We start from the raw sequence: 17,525 nt of genomic DNA on the forward strand, positions 1-17,525 counted from the left end.
CTTCATATTAAGCAATTTATTCTAAATGCCTAAAATGGAGCATAATTATTGCCTCATTTTACACTATATTCAATTCTTCTCAGAAGAGATTGGCTTGATAAAGAGCGGATCTGAAAATGAGATCAGAAGAAAAGAGAAAAATGTATTCTACTTTAAGATATTTCTATCAGCAGTATAGGTTTGCAAAACAAAGGACATGTGGCCTGAATGTTTTAATGTATTAGCAGTGGCCCACTGGGGATGGACAAAGGAGCACAAAAACAGGGACCCATATCATCCTAAGAACTAAGTGCAGTTCAGCTAGTTCCTAAGCAGGCTGAGGAGGCTTGGTCCTTGAGAGAGAAGATCTGCTGATTATTTTAAATGTACAAAGTAGCTGAGGATTGTTTCATTCTATATTTCACATTTAAAAGAAGGAGCCAATGGCTGTTCAATCTGGCTATACCTTTTAGAAAGGCTTCACCCTGGAGCCACTCCAGGAATTGTGGCAAGACGACAAGAACCAGACACACTACTTGGACTGATCCCTCACAGGGGTACCCCAATTCCAGGCTGTAGTGGTGGCCCCTATCCTAAATGAATTTTGTATTTAAATACAGATTTAAATCCATATCTTAAACATGCTTTCTTTCAAAACACTAATTTCACCCCCCTTTTTTTGAGCTAAGTATAATGTTGCAACATTTGGGAAGTGTGAAGTCTAATGGATAACTGCATACCATTCCTAGCATTAGTCCAAAGGTGCAGAACAGATATTAGAATTTGCAGACTGAATTCGTCAAACATTCATAGTTATAACATAATATACAACATTGCATTAATAAAATAATGGTAACTTATTTTTATTGTTTGCTTTTCTTTTTTAAAAAATGGCATTCTTTTCTTGTTTCTTTTTGCCTTTTCCAGTGTTTCTTTATTTCCAAATAAAGATAAATAAATGATGCAATCATCATAAGTGTATGTTGCACATAATAATAAAGTTACTCAATTATACAGAAACCATAGTAAAATATATCAGAGTAATGGAAAGAGCTTTCTGTGCACAGCCCTGGAAAATCTGATTCGAAGGGCAGTATATCAATCTGTAAAATAATGATAATAATAATATAAATATGAATGAACAGTAGAATAAATAGTGTGAAACACGGCAACTCATGGAAATGCGAATATATTCTGCTTTCATAATATTCTTGTTTAACCCTGTGTCTAATTTTATCAGATATTATATTCAAACCTCAAAACCAGGGAAAATTCTATGCCTCCCTAAATGTCACTCTTGTGTTAAGTGCTTATTGCAAAACTAAAAAGGTAAGACAGGAATATTTTCAATGACTGTGTGAGTTTTGATAGAGATGCACAAATGAGTTCTTTTGTGTTTAGCTTCCAATTAATCAAAAATAAATCTAGATAGTACTTTAAGAAAAAGTCCTCCTATTATCAGGCATGAGTTGATTCAGCTGTGGTGGCTCAGACATTTCCAAATGATCAACAGTGCATTATAGGCATCAAATGAATCTGTGTGCAGATTAATGCACAATCTGTAACTAGGTGAAAGACTTTAATTTAGTTGAAAACTTAAGTTCCCAGCACAAAACATACAAATTGTACTAAAGCTCTAGCCACTTGGGGACTGGTTTGCACTTTGTAATATAATGAAAATAACTTTATAAGCAGTGAGTCATTAAGTTACTTTAATTTTCAACCTGTAATGCAGTGGAAAAACTAAAGGGAATTCTATAGTGCAGGTATTAACACAGTCAAAATTTTAAGACTTCCCTTGAGAATATTTTCTTGAGAAAGTTTTTGGATTCCTGGAAGAAGAGGAAAGAGTGAAAAGGTTTTTCTGTGCATTACCGACTCAGAGCATCTCCATAAACTACTTTGAATATTAATATCTCTATAACTTCTATGGCAGCATAAACCTGCCCAAAAGGAAGTGAAGGTTATGATTTACCAGTAGGGAAGAAATTAGGAGGGCAAGTCATTTCAAGAAGACAATAATGGGGAAGAAATCCTAAGTGGGGTTATGGAAGAGTGGAGGGATGGCTCCTTTACCACATTTCAAGCTCTGCCAACTCAGCCTACTCTACAGGTGCCAGCTGTGTACTCTGACAATACTTTTGGATCTAACTTTGTCACTAGAGCCCAAGGAACTTCTGTGTCATGAAGTGCCATGACTGCCTATGGACAGAAATAGCTTTGCCATGGTAATCAATGCACTGGAACCCTCCCAGTCAGACTTCTGTAATGTGCTGCATATGGAGCTGCCCAGGAAGCTTCAATTAGTGCAGAATGCAGCTGAAAAAACATGACAAAAACTGCACTGCTGCCTGCCGACTCCTAAAATGACTGCCTGGTAAGGTTGCACAGTCAGGCCAGGCCAATGAGGTGCTCCTCTGAGGTGCTGGAGAACCTGGTCTGTACCCAAGCTGGCCAACTACTGCTACTGGGCATGCTCCATGAACTGGATGAAATTAAGCAATGAATGAATTAGAGGGACCAATGGTCAGCTTGCTTCCAATGTTCATCCGCACTATACCCAACCCTTCGACAGTCCAAGGAGTTGCTGGAGTTTGCAAATTGTGGCAGTTTTTAAAAGGTGCCATCATAATCACATAAATTAGGTCGGCCACATAAACAACATCTGCACACTGGCACTGGGTCTCAATAGCGAACCACAAATAACCCAAAGGCCACTTAATGTCATCATTTGCAACCATGCAAGAGAATCCCCCTACTATTTCCAAGCAGGTGCAGTGCTGGCACTGATGTGTTATATCGCAGTTGTGCACTGCCCCTCATTCACAAGCATAAAGGGAAATCATTTTGCAAGGCAATTATTATATATTATCATGAACATAAATCACCACTTGAGCTCCATTAATCACAAAACCTATAAGAATGCTGTTTCCACATTTTCTCATTGAGAGCTTTATAATTATTTGCAGTATCCAGACTGTTAGTACAACACGGATCATAGCTCTGACTTCAGCTGTTCCATTTTTAATAGATTATTAATGCCTGCAGAAGTTTAGTTAATTGTATGTATTGTGATCAGTTTGGAAGAGTTAAATATACTGAGAGTTATCAATATATAGTTTAAGCTGGTCATGCACTGCAGTTACGATTGCCATTTTAACCTTTTTCCTCCTTTCGTCCTCAGTACATAGATATATATTAAGGTATATCACATTTTTAATGATGTCGTGATGGTAATATGTGATTGATTTTCCATTGTATCCTCCCAGTGTATGAAAAGAAATTAATGATTCTATCCAAGGTCAGAGCTATCTTGGAAGAGGGCATTTATGAGAGAACATACTCTTGACTATCTTTGAGCAAGGAAACTGAGTATTTCAGACCAGTGTATACTCCCTTTTAAAGTTCCAACAAAGAAACTGTAACAGAGCTAAGCAAAAGGTGCAATAGGAAGATATAGGAAAAGATATAGGAAAGGACACATAAGAAGGAAGGGGAATTACTGTGATGATAATCTGAGAAGTAGTAATGTTTTGGTGTGGCACAGAAGTTTAGTATAAAAATACATTATCTGAATCTCATAAGAACGTAAGAAGAGCCCAGCTGGGTCAAATTAAAGGACCATCTAGTCCAGTATTCTGTATCCTCTTCCATCAACCAAATACCTATGAGAAGGCCACAAGCAGGACATGAGCTGTATAGTTCTCTCCCACTCATGATCTCCAGCTACTGGTATGCCACCCCTGACACTGGAGGGAGTACAGAATCATCATGACTAGTAGCAATTGATAGTCTTACTCTCCATTAATTTATGTAATCCCTTGTTAAAATCACCCAAGATGGCGACCATCACTACATATTGTGCTAATGAGGTCCATAGTTTAAGTATGTGCTGGTGTGAGAAGTGCTCCCTTTAGCGTGTCCTGAACCTTCCAAGAGTCAGGTTTACCAGGGTTTGTTTAATATGAAAGAGGAAGAAAAATTATTCTTTCTTCATACCATCCCCAACTTTATACACCTCTATCACATCTCCTCTTACTATTTTCTAACCTAAAAAGCCAAATTTCGTAACCTTTGCTGAATCCCCTCGATCATTTTGGTTGCCCATGATCACGCAGAGAGCAGATGAAGGAGGTCATGGTAAACAGGCCCAACTTCAGCACCTGGTCTCTTCCTCTCTCCCTATTTTTCAAAACAGTTCTCAACCTTGGGTCCCCAGATGTTTTTGGCCTACAACTCCCATCATCCCTGATTACTGGTCCTATGAGCTAAGGATCATGAGAGCTGTAGGCCAAAAACATCTGGGGACCCAAGGCTCAGAAAGGCTGGTTTAGAGGCAGGCCAGACATATACATAGTAAAGGTAAAGGGACCCCTAACAATTAAGTCCAGTCGTGAACAACTCTGGGGTTGCAGCGCTCATCTCATTTTACAGGCCGAGGGAGCCGGCGTTTGTCTGCTTCCGCAGACAGTTTTTCCAGGTCATGAGGCCAGCATGACTAAGCCGCTTCTGGCGAAACCAGAGCAGCGCACGGAAATGCTGTTTACCTTCCCACCACAGCGGTACCTATTTATCTGCTTGCACTGGCGTGCTTTTGAACTGCTAGGTTGACAGGAGCTGGGACCGAGCAATGGGCGCTCACCCCGTCACAGGGATTCGAACCGCTGACCTTTCAATCTGCAAGCCCAAGCGGTACAGTGGTTTAACCCACAGCGCCACCCACGTAACAGATGCTTATTTCATTGTTTTTAGTTTTAAAATATATTATCCTTAATAAAAAAGGACACTATTCTCAAATAAATATTGGAACAACAGAATCAAACACCATTTCCTTCTGTAGTCAGGATGGTGTTAAGATCTGAGTTTCCAAACAGCAAAACTGCAATCTCCACCCCCCCTTTTTAATCAAAGCTGGTGAACTGCATTTTTTGCCCTGACATGATCAGATCTCAGTCGGTGTTCCTGTGACCAATGATAAAAAACAACGCTTTATTTTAAATGGACAGATAGTACACTTTGACAACATGGATACTGCCACTATTGCTTCAGTCTATTATACTTTCTTTGCCCTTAAATCATGCCATAAACTTTATGGGATAAAACATACAGAGGATCTCTGTGCATCGTTTGAAAGTCACTTAAAGTGCTCTTCATTATTGCTATGAAGTGAGATGACTGACTTAAGTGGCTGCTACTCCTGTGGTGTGTGTGTGTGTGTGTGTGTGTGTGTGTGTGTGTGTGTGTGTGTGTTTTAATGTTCTACTTAAAACATGGCAGGAGGACATTAAGCCTAACTTCACTTATGGCTGAATCTGCCATTTTGACTCAATGATTCAGACACAACAGCTGCTGCAGAATGGTAAACAATATCACATGTTTATGAACCAGATAGTTCCAGTTCATATCTTAGCACTGTCATGAATTCACTGGGTAGTTTTAACAAAGTCTTAGAACCAGACCCTTTTCAACATGTTGATAACAATATTGATCTATATTCTTAACATACTAATGGTCACCAACATTGTGATGATATCTCTTATGGCCCTCTGTGGAGTTGTCATGGGGACCCCCTCCCCGAAACTTTCCTGTGTAAACAGGGAAAGTATGAAGCGGGACTGCATGCATATATGGCTGGATGCAGTTACTATCTTCTTTTTCATTGGGAACCCTGATGATCAATATAGTTAAATAAATGTTTTTTCTAATGTTCTACAAATCTACATTGTTGAGATTTATCATCTTCAGCATCTGTCTCATCCGTATACACTAGGCTTGAGATGAATGACAGGAACAGCAGAAAATACTGTCTCACATGTGGAATATTCAGAAGCAGGTGGATTGGGAGGTTAAATAGCCTGGTAAATGATGCATTGGAAGATTTAGCAGAAACTGTTATGAGAAAAATTGTATTCCCACTTACAGTGAGGAGAAGTTTGCCCTACCCACCATCTCCTTAGAAGAGATTTGGGTTGATCTCTCCTGGGAAGTCATCTGGGCAGGATTGTCCAACCAGGAAGGGATATATTTGGCTGTATTTAACATCAATTTGCCCCTTCCTCACCCTTGTGATCCTTGTGGTGCCCTCCCTTAACAATGTAGGCTTTTGCTAGCTGCCTTTTAATGGGCTGAGTAGGAATTTTGCAGGGAGCCCCTGACTTCAGTTTTCTTCATTTGGTCAAATTGTTCTTGTGGGCTGGGGAAAGAAATTAAGATTGTAATTGACTGCTTCCCTGAAGTATTGCTAATTTGGGAGTACTCAGGAGTTATCACCCAAAGCCTGTGACTTTGGGGTACTTCATAGGGCCAGAATGTGTGCCTCAGTGGAATCTCTGAGTGAACATTTTTGACTCACATACCCAGAGTTCACCTTGAAAGAAGGGAAATTTATCCAAATCCTTGGCTGGGAAGCCACAGAATGCATGAGTGCACATGCCCAGAGGTTACTTTGACTTCACCTGCCTGCAATTAATTTGATTGACTTTTATCCTACAGATCTTCTAATTGTTACATTTTAATAAATATAACCTTTCCACCAATATGCTGGGGGCAGCCAGTAGCTTTGTGATTGACCAATGACAAATTTCTCCCTCTGTCTTGCTCTCGCTTTCATGGCTGATTTTGGATATTTAGAACAGCTGGACACACAAAGCGGTTAATATCCTAGCACATCTGACTGTGAAAATCAAAAAGCATTCATCATGTAAAAGCCACAGGGATAATGCCATGAAGCTGAAAGTGCTGAGAACATTGATATTCAAGAGGCCATAGACAAGGCATTAAAAAAGAACATTCAGAAGCACGATGAAGTCAGCAAGAACCCACATAGCCACTCCAGGTTAATTTGGCTATAGAAATGTTGTGGTGCCTTTGAATTCTGACAATGAGGATATGATCAGACTGCAGGGTTTTTGCAGGGTTTTATTGACAGTCGACTGAATGGATTGTTAACTAGATTTGATCTCCACCTTGTATTCAGGACATGACCCATCTGCATCTAGCCCAGTGACACACAGTAAGGTTAAAAAGGTCCAATAAAGAGAAAACCAGTTAAAACTTACCATAAAACCAGAAAACTTACTTAAAATGCCTGATGAAATAAAAAGGTCTTTGCTAGGTGTCAAAAATTCAACAGGGAGTGTCGGATCTCAGCTGGGAGGGTCCGCAATACTGACCGTACAGCTCCTGGTGGATACAATCTCTGCATCTGAGCCATGGGGGACCATTTGATATATATATATATATATATATATATATATATATATATATATCTCAAAGACCTCAGCTATCAAGTAGGGATATACAGAATCAAGAAGTCCTTAAAGAATCTATTTGTGGTTGTGCATGCATTTGGGGGAGAGGAAAAGTTACTGCTCCTGAATGGGCTTGTTTGTTCCAATTGGCAGTGGTGGCCTCCTGCATGTTTGAGGAATTCTCTCTTGTTTGATTCCCTCCTGAAAAATTAGTTTTGGTAGTATATCCTTATCTCTAAACCAGGTGCTGTTTGCAAGCCAGTTCTTCTATATGCTTAACTTCTTGATCATATAATGCTATCAAGTGTGACTTGACTTTTCCTCTGTGTCCCACCTCACTTTATTGAGGAACGTGTGTAATTTATCTTCTGTTTTCTGACTGTCATGCAGCTGCAATTCAGAGTGTGTTCATTTTGGGGAACTGATATCCTCTGAAGGTGGAATTCCTTTAGAACTGGAACTTGACAGCACAAGCACTAGCTGTACACATTAGACCGCAGGTGGGCAAACTGTGGCCCACCCAACTTCATTTCATGTCTTTTGAATCTGCCCCATAAAGTTTCTTTCTTCCTATTCATTTCATTCTTATTTCATTTTTGTAAAAATCTCTTTCCTTCTTGTATGTCATTTCCCAGCTTTCCAGGAACAAATTTGATGAACATGTTGTTTAAATTTGGATCAATGTATTCTTTACATGGGCATGAATCTTTTGAAGAATTTAATTTTCTAGTTTTGTTTCCTAATCTGGAGCAAGAGACTGCTTAATAGAAAAAAGGCTATGGATTTATGTTTCAATTATACACCAGCTCATTCAACGATATGAATGTAGGGCTTTTAACTAAAGGACCTAGGGGTTTTTGTGCACAGGTTTTAATAGTTGTGAGGCTACCTAAACAATCATTTCCACTAATCTTATGTAACTAATGATGCACTAATCTTATGTAAAGATTTCGATCATTGCAGAATATAGTGTCGTATGGCAATGTTAAAGTAGGCAGCTTTCACTCAATAAATTAAAATTTGGGTTAAAATATAATGGCTTAGTTTGAGAAGGTTGGATTCAATTGAAAATGTCCATATTATGATCATAATTAATGCTTATTCTAGAAGCACGGAAAGCATGGAAGAGTTTGGAATGGCCAAAATAATTATAAGATCAAACTTTGCAGAAGCTAGATATGTGACCCGAATTGTTATTTATTTATTGTTCCCTTATAAATAGCAGTAGATTTAGTTTAAAAACCTGTTTCCATAGGAAGTTATTATAGATATCTACAATCAAAAAGATAAAGTTTCCTTTCAAGGTGCCATTTGGGCAAGCACAGGTCCATGCAAATAACATAACATTATATTATGTAAATACTGGCCTTTAAGACTCTGCGGAAGTGGAACTATGTGACCTATTAAAACATAACCCCCCCCCCCTTGAGCTGTTAATCTTACTGATATTTTGGGGAGCAACGAAATGCCTATGTCTGAGTTAAAATCCCAAAACCGAGTTTGACTTGCTGAAAATAACCAATTAGGCAAAGAAAAGGATGGAACAAAAATGACACAAAATAAGAGATAACTATGCCTCCCTTCAGGTCATTAAAAGTGTACTGCAAAATTCTACCCCTCTCTAGATAAGCTGCTGTAACATTTTAAACAAATAACACCTTATTGAATGCAATCTGGGTCATCCTCCCCAGTTCAAAAGCATGTGAGCAGATTCCCAGCATTTTGCTTTGCTTTCTTATCACCGTACAAATTAGAAGCTCTTCTTTGCAGAAGACTGGCAGCTCCTGCTGAGGATTGCCCTGCACATCAAGGCTGATGTGTTTAGAAAGGCCAAATGCTAGCTGCCTTACAGAAAACAAAAATCACTGAAGTAGCAGCTCATTGGATTATAGTGCGTAGTTTTATGATCACACTGAGAAGTTTGGTCAGTCACTTTAAATTAGTATCATCAATGTCAAAATCAAGTCACAAGGACCAAATGATCATTTGGAGATCATTTGGCGATTAACATATACTTCTCATTTTGCTTCTGCTTGAATTGGGTGTTAGAACTTAAGGGTTCATTCCTATACACAACTTGGGTCCAGTAAGGGTCCAGACACACTTTCATTTGTATTGTGATTCATGACACAGTCCGAGTGATGATGATTATTATGTTTTTGTCCTGCTGCTTTCACTGGGACAAACCTTTGTTTACTGCTGAATTGGAATAAACATCAATCAGATTTTCTGAAGATTTGACATTTGCTTTGGTTCAGCAGTACACAATAGGACAAAACTTTTGAGAAGTCATACTGTAGCAGGAAACCCCCCCCCCCCCCATCATTCAGTTTGTACAAACTTCACACACACTCTCACACACACACTACATACGCTACACTTCTGTTATAAATTCATAGAAAATCAACCATACATCGGATTTGCACTGTTCCACTTTTATTTTACTCCATGAAGGAAAGACTACAAAATGGGGAAGGTTTGATACAGGGCACCATAATCCCTTCACCATACCAGCACATCCACAGGAGCCCTGCCCAGTTGCTATGCCAACCCTGATGATCCCAGACAGAAGACAATCAAGATCACAAAGAACTTGCATATGGGAGTGGATTCAGCATGGACTGGAACAAAGGACAATGATCAGATCTTCCCTCAGGGGGCAGGAAACTGCGACTACCTTTTGTCTTCAGAAAATGACTCATGGGGAGGGGTAGAAGGGAACCAGCCAGGTGACAGGACACTCAGGTTACCACCACAACTCCTCCCTCAACCCCTCCTTTCTGTAATGTATGCATGATGTTTCTGGGGGTGGGCTTGACCTAGAGAATGGGAATTTCAAAAGTTTTTATAAGGTCTTGCACACCATTTTCTGTTCTTTCCCTCTCTCCTGCAAGTGAGGGGAACACCCTGTTGCAACAGTTCAATAAAGGCCAAGCCTACAGGCTGCTGATTTGCTCCAATTTACTCTGGTTGGTGTCTTTACTTTTTGTCCAATGGAGCCCTCGGATTTTTCTGGTAACAATACACAGGATTGTTATATAACTTAGCAATGAGTGTTCCATTTTTAAAAGTTACATAACATAGAGATTCTGCATTAAATATCACATTGTTTTAAAATTAAACTTCCAATTATAACAAGGCACAGATAAAATGACTCCACATTACGGGTTGTACTTAAACACCTTGTTTTTGGTAAGATTAAGCACATCTAAATGCAGATTGTGGCCATATCTTGATTTAAAATATGGTGATGATAAAAAGCCAAAAATGTACATATTTCCAGAAACAAAGGTCCATCAAGGAGTATGTCACCATATGTTTTTTTCCTTTCTGTTCAATGGAAATGATCTTTTTATGTGCCAGTATTATGAGCAATGGATATACCCTGTCTAGGTAAAATTATTCTGAATAATTCACACTTTTTCCATGTAAATGGAACTGCAAAAAAAGCTATAGTTTAGCTTTAAAAAACTGAAGTTTTATTTCTGTTAGAAGAGAATTTACAGAAACATATTGATTGTAGACTGAAATGTTTCTCATTTGTTTTGAAATAGAAATGCAATCGTACTTTTTTATTCATATGATTGTGTTGTTTTTGTTTTTTAATATGTGTTGCTATAAATTCTCTGTTAATTTGGATTCCATCATTAGTGTGTGTGGAAGGGTAATTATTTCTAGGCTTTAGTGTGAATTGTTAGGGGATTGTTGAGTACAAACTGAATGTATTCATGTGAGATTTTTGATATGCTTTGAATTGCCATGCAATGCTGTTTCTATGTTTTATTATATATTGTTATATTATCCTGTTACAATACTGTATTATATTATTGTGAGCAGCAAGGCATGGTTTACCATGGAAAGGCAGCATACAAATGAACTGATAATAATGACTTTTTTTAGATGCTGGAGTGCAGTGAGTGCCATTTTCATTCTAGCTCTGTAAATCAATATTATAGACAAGTCTGCCATCCTGTAGTTGCAACTTATGTTTTGGATCTTCCTTCCTTTCCTCGTCTGATGTATATTTCAAAAAGTGAAAATCTAGACCGAAAAATTGTATTCCGGATATGGCATCAGACATCAGATTTAGAAGCAAACAATGTTCAAGTGTCCAAAATATATTGAAAACACTGGGGACCAAAACTAGTGCTCTGCCAATATCTCTCATCCAATTTCTTTTCTCATTAATTGATGAAGAATGATCAGGGGGAAATGTAGAAGACTCTTCCTGGGCCTTGCCTGGGCAGGGGCCCTGCCCAGAGCCGGAAGCGTGGCCCGGATGGCAACGAAGGGGCATCAGTCTCTGCCCCCAGCTGGACCACTGCAGGGCCCCCAATGCCTGGCTGCAACACTGGCCACCAGAAAAGGTATGTGGACTTCCTGCACAGCACTAGCCAAAACTACCGGAATCATGAGAGGTAACCTTTGCTGTAGACAAGCCATGGGGGACATTAGGGTTGGTTTTTGTTTTCTGGCTCACCTTTCTCAAAGCAGACGTATGTGAGCCAAAAGGCAAGAATCCCATTTGTTATACATTTTCAGTCACCATAGCAATGTTGGAGATATTTGCAGAAGCGATATTTCCAGGGCTTTTTTTTCCAGCCAGAACTCACCTCTCAGGTGGGCACCATTGCTATTATAAGAGAACAAGGGAGGCAGTCATGGTGAGTTCCGGCACCTGTTTTTCTAGAAAAATAGCACTGGATAGTTCTAATATGAATAAAAGCATTCAGACAGCTTTTTGTACAATAAATAGTGATGAGAACAACGTTTATATTTAATGTTCAGCAACAGTTGGAACGAAAGTGTGCACAAAACCAAATTAAGACTTGTAGAAGCCCCCCCCCCCCAATTAATTATAGCTCATACATTGTCACTCTCAGCTGCAGCAGATACTAATGCTTGGCCTTATAAAGAGACATGCATATTGATTTTACAGTGCTGAAGCCATCTAAATCACACATTTTCTATTGATATAATAAGCATTGCCTGCATGTATTGATTGCTTACCCCACAGAACAGTGCCAAGTTACTATTGCGGAGAATGTAATGATGCCGAACATTTCTTGCACAGATGATGGGGTAATGTTTAACTGCTCTGTGTCCTGTTCTTTGTAGGTTTACTAATAACCTCCTTAATCACTCCTCCTCTGAATAGCATGGATTCAGAAGCAGATACAAAGCCTAATGATAAAATATTGTTTACAGACTATTTCATACATTCAAAATAAGGTAAGTCAATTATTATAACACCTCCCATCAACTAGTCTGGATGCCAATTTTACTTAACATTTTGCAAGGGCTTCATAGAATGACACATGCCATGCATCACCAGATTAGGCAAACCCAACTCTCATTAAGTCAGCACTTTATTCAGCAAATAGCTCCATTAAAAATCAATGGCATCATTTAGGGAATAAGATATTAGGGTCCCTTACTTAATAAAACTAGCAGAATCAGGCTCTTTTGTCTTTGCTAACACAGAGCTTAGCATCATTAACAACTTTAGTTCTCTGACGTTGATACTGTGCTCTGATTAATTAAAATTACTACAGTGCTTAATGTTAGATGGGTTGTGAGTGTGGCAGTGTTTTCATAGCCACAATTGTTATTTATTATTTTTACTAGAACTGTGCAAACATTTGAGTAACAGGATCCTAAATTACCAAAAAAGCTGTCTGGTTCATGTTTCTTTCTTTCCTGAAAGCTACAAACTCTCAAGAAAAGACACTATAAAATATTCCATGCATCTTTTAATGGCTTATTATCTATTGATTTGCAAGTGCCAAAAGAAGATCCCTAATCAGCGCAAAGACTTCCAATTTAGCAAGTATTTGAGCACATAATTAGTCACCCTCAGTTCTTATTTGCCATACTGCAGGATTTCACAGTGAAAAGCTTGGGAGCTGTTATTCAGTGATTAAAAACAAAACAAAACAATTAGTTCAGAGCTAAGGCCATCTCACGGGGGCTCAAGCTCCACAAAGCCAGGAAAGCTATGACTAGTGCCTTAACGTACATGTCACGTGATCCATGACTGTGTTGTGCAATGTCAAAAAATGTTTTTGGGGTGGCAATGTGGGTTAAACCACAAAGCCTAGGACTTGACAATCAGAAGGTTGGCAGTTTGAATCCCTGCGGCGGGTTGAGCTCCTGTTGCTCAGTCCCTGCTCCTGCCAACCTAGCAGTTGGAAAGCACGTCAAAGTGCAAGTAGATAAACAGGGACCGCTCCAGTGGGAAGGTAAACGGCGTTTCCGTGCGCTGCTCTGATTTGCCAGAAGCAGCTTAGTCATGTTGGCCACATGACCTGGAAACTGTACGCCGGCTCCCTCGGCCAATAAAGCAAGATGAGCGCCACAACCCCAGAGTCAGCCACGACTGGACCCTTTACCTTTACCTTACACTTTTCCTTGGTCTTTCAGGCCCAAATTCAGGTGGGTGGTATGGAGTGCCTGGGACCAGCAAAGATGTCTTGTATTGTCTTAGTCCTGTATTGGAACCAATTCTCAGCATTTTTAAACTTGTATCTGTTGCCATTTTTATTGGATTGGCTTGAAATTTGGCAGATTTGTAGACCCCATCAGGTAGATTATGTCTGCAGGTTCCATTTTTATAACATTTGAGTTTAAAGGCTTATAGTGTAGGTTTGCCATACGTCAGGAAATTCCTGACCAATCCTGGTTTCTGGGTGTAAAAATGGCATGGGGGGGATTTTGCTGAACTGGCAAAATGTAGGGAATACCTGGATGTATGGCAACATGATAGAAAAAGAAACAGAAAGAGCTCAAAAAGCTTAAAATCACTATTTTGGGGTTCGGTTCCCATCAAAAAAGCTTAATTTTGGTGGCTTTCTAAACAAACAAAAAAACCAATTACAGTGGTACCTCAGGTTAAGTACTTAATTCGTTCCGGAGGTGTGTACTTAACCTGAAACTGTTCTTAACCTGAAGCACCACTTTAGCTACTGGGCCCTCCTGCTGCTGTCACGCCGCCGGAGCCCGATTTCTGTTCTCATCCTGAAGTAAAGTTCTTAACCTGAAGCACTATTTCTGGTTTAGCAGAGTCTGTAACCTGAAGCGTATGTAACCTGAAGTGTATGTAACCTGAGGTACCACTGTAAAGAGGCACACGATTGCCCCTTTGCTTTTTTTCCTTACCACTTTTGAATTATATTCAAAGCATCATATGTATTTTGCCAACTTTTATGTAGGTGCAGAAGATTTGTTATGGCAAGAGCAGGACCTCACAATTTCAGGGTCTGAAGTATTTAATCTTGTCTAAATGGTCCTTAACAAAAAGTCACTGATAAATAATGCACTGGCAAAAGTGATGTTGAACTTATTCCAGGTGGTCAAAGGTGAATCAGTCTGGAATATTTCCATGTACCATGGGATATGCCATATTTCCTCTCTTATTTCTGATAGGATATGAGAATGACATGCTTTTTTTAAAAAAGGAAAAGCAAACATCTCAAACTTTTCTTTCGTTTTGAGACTAATAATTGGATGAAATTTGCAAGCAAAGCTGTCCCCATTTGGCATTTTACATCCACATCAGAAATGCCATGAAATGACGCTCTTTGTGTTCCACCCTATGCCATGAGATGACGCTCTTTGTGTTCCACCCTATGCCATGAGATGACGCTCTTTGTGTTCCACCCGATGCCATGAGATGACGCTCTTTGTGTTCCACCCTATGCCATGAGATGACGCTCTTTGTGTTCCACCCTATGCCATGAGATGACGCTCTTTATGTTCCACCCTATGCCATGAGATGGCGCTCTTTGTGTTCCACCCTATGCCATGAGATGACGCTCTTTGTGTTCCACCCTATCATGCCCCACGGGAGCTTGGCTTCCTCCTCTTGAGGTGCACATCTTCCGCAGACCATGCTCACTTCTGTTTCTGATTAGGGGTTTTTGCAGAGCAGACATACACCCCTAGCATATACAAAGAACTTCAAATGATTAAGTACCACAAAATAAAGTAAAAAAGAAAGCTTTCTGGTGAAATGCAAAAACATAATTGTTATGCCAGACACAGGATTTCTATCAGGAAGCAACTATTTGTTTCACTTATTTCCATGAAGAGGGATTCAATTCACCATGAATACAACCAGGTTATGTCACAATCTATCCACCTCAGTGATTATCAGAAGCAATAGACCTTTGACCAGGAAATGCTTGAAGGATGTAAGTTACACTCAGACAAGTGTTCGCACAGCTACAAAGCTACCTAAGTGCTTTGTCAGTCGAGAGACAGAAGTTGATGTAAACACAGTACAAGATCTTTCATGTGTCAGGTTCAGATGACCCCAGGCCCTCCTGAATAAAGCTGCCTATCGCTGATGGAGAATACAGCAGACAACTGTCAGCTGTCATCCTTCAAGCTGATGCCCTTCAAGGTATAGTAACGTTCCACTTTACTTTGAAATAACATCAGTTAAATATAACACTGTAATCAATATATGAGTGTTTAGGACACAATTGCATAGACTTAATAGACATTGGCCTAGGGAAACTGAAAAGAAAGAACTGTAGAAATTTCCCAATTAGAAAAAAAAAATCAATCAAAAAAATCATATTTTTTTTTAGTTGTGTTAAAAGCTAGAACATGGTGCTATTTTTAAATAAAAAGTAAAGGTACCCCTGCCCGTACGGGCCAGTCTTGTCAGACTCTAGGGTTGTGCGCTCATCTCACTCTATAGGCCGGGAGCCAGCGCTGTCCGCAGACACTTCTGGGTCACGTGGCCAGCGTGACAAGCTGCATCTGGCGAGCCAGCGCAGCACACGAAACGCCGTTTACCTTCCCGCTGGTAAGCGGTCCCTATTTATCTACTTGCACTTTGGCGTGCTTTTGAACTGCTAGGTTGGCAGGTGCTGGGACCGAACGACGGGAGCGCACCCCGCCGCGGGGATTCGAACCGCCGACCATGCAATCGGCAAGTCCTAGGCGCTGAGGTTTTACCCACAGCGCCACCCGCGTCCCTATTTTTAAATAGACTGATATAAAGAACAAATGAATTTGCTTTGTTTTAAATAAAAAAACCAGCATCTTCTATGAGCTTTGTATTCATTGAAGCTGAACACATTGCTCTAAACTCTGAAAATCTAAACAATTACACAAATGCTGTTCTTTTTCTTCTTCCTTGCAAAAATGAATATTCTGGAGTTTCAATATATAAACCATGAATGATCCAAGTGCTAATTTTAGAATCTGCACTCTGAGTAGGATGGGGTATCTGCATACATGCAGATCATTGAAACATTTCCACTTTATACCAGGGCTGAGAACCTTTTTCAGCTGGTGGGTCATTTTGACAGGTGGGTGAGACTGCCCATCTGTGAACCAATAGGTGTTACAATGGCACCAGGTTACCCAAAGTATTCTCCCACCCCTTGCAGACTCAAACTACAAAGAAAGATATTTTGCAGTGTTGGCTTACTGGAAGTCCCATTTCAGGCAGTGGTACAAGATATATTGGATGCACAGTTAAGGCATGTGAACAAAATATAACTGAAAGGGGGAAGGTCAAACAGAGGGCGAAAATACCCCTCTGTATAGTTACACACAACATGGGTGATAGCGTACTTCAGTGTATATTTGGTCTATCTGAATTAAACTTCCCAGGACATTTCTCAGGAGGGAAGCAAACAAACACAGTCCAAGTGCATCATGAGCCTCGATTGTGTCTGCCAGTCATCTGGTTTCAAACTGTCAAGTCATGTCTATAGCATTCTCTTTATTGGTGACCTTTGCTGCTAGTGACTTTGACAAAAGTCTTCTGCACTGAGGGGAGTGTATTATTATTATTATTTACATAGGTTTCAATTTATGATAGTGTTTAGTGCAGAATGGACAAGAGGATTTGTCTTATTATTTAGGAAAGAAGAACCGTTGGAACTGGACCAAACAGGCCTATAGGGGAAATTTGCACTTATTTGCTTATTGAAAAGTTTAATAATTATTATTATACATGCATTTTTATATATCTCTTAGTGTTAAACATAAAATACCCAATCTCCCAAACACATAATTATTCTAAGAGGTAAGTTGGATCCTCCTAACAGAGGGTCCATGTTGTGCTCGGCCCCTGCAACTATTCCCCAACCGGCTTATGGGCGGGGCTTGCCCCGCTCCAAGCCGATGGTGCCACAGTTATGCCAATGGCCTTTAGCCAATCAGCATTGTGGCAAAGGTTGGGGGTATCTATTTGGCAGCGCGATGTAGGGACTTCCTTTTGCTTTGTGCTGCCAAACACCTGACCACCCACCTGTTAATTAGGTCGTGTTTGGC

Source organism: Podarcis pityusensis, assembly GCF_964106645.2.
Source record: "Podarcis pityusensis genome assembly, chromosome: 4".
Taxonomy (NCBI): Eukaryota; Metazoa; Chordata; class Lepidosauria; order Squamata; family Lacertidae; genus Podarcis; species Podarcis pityusensis.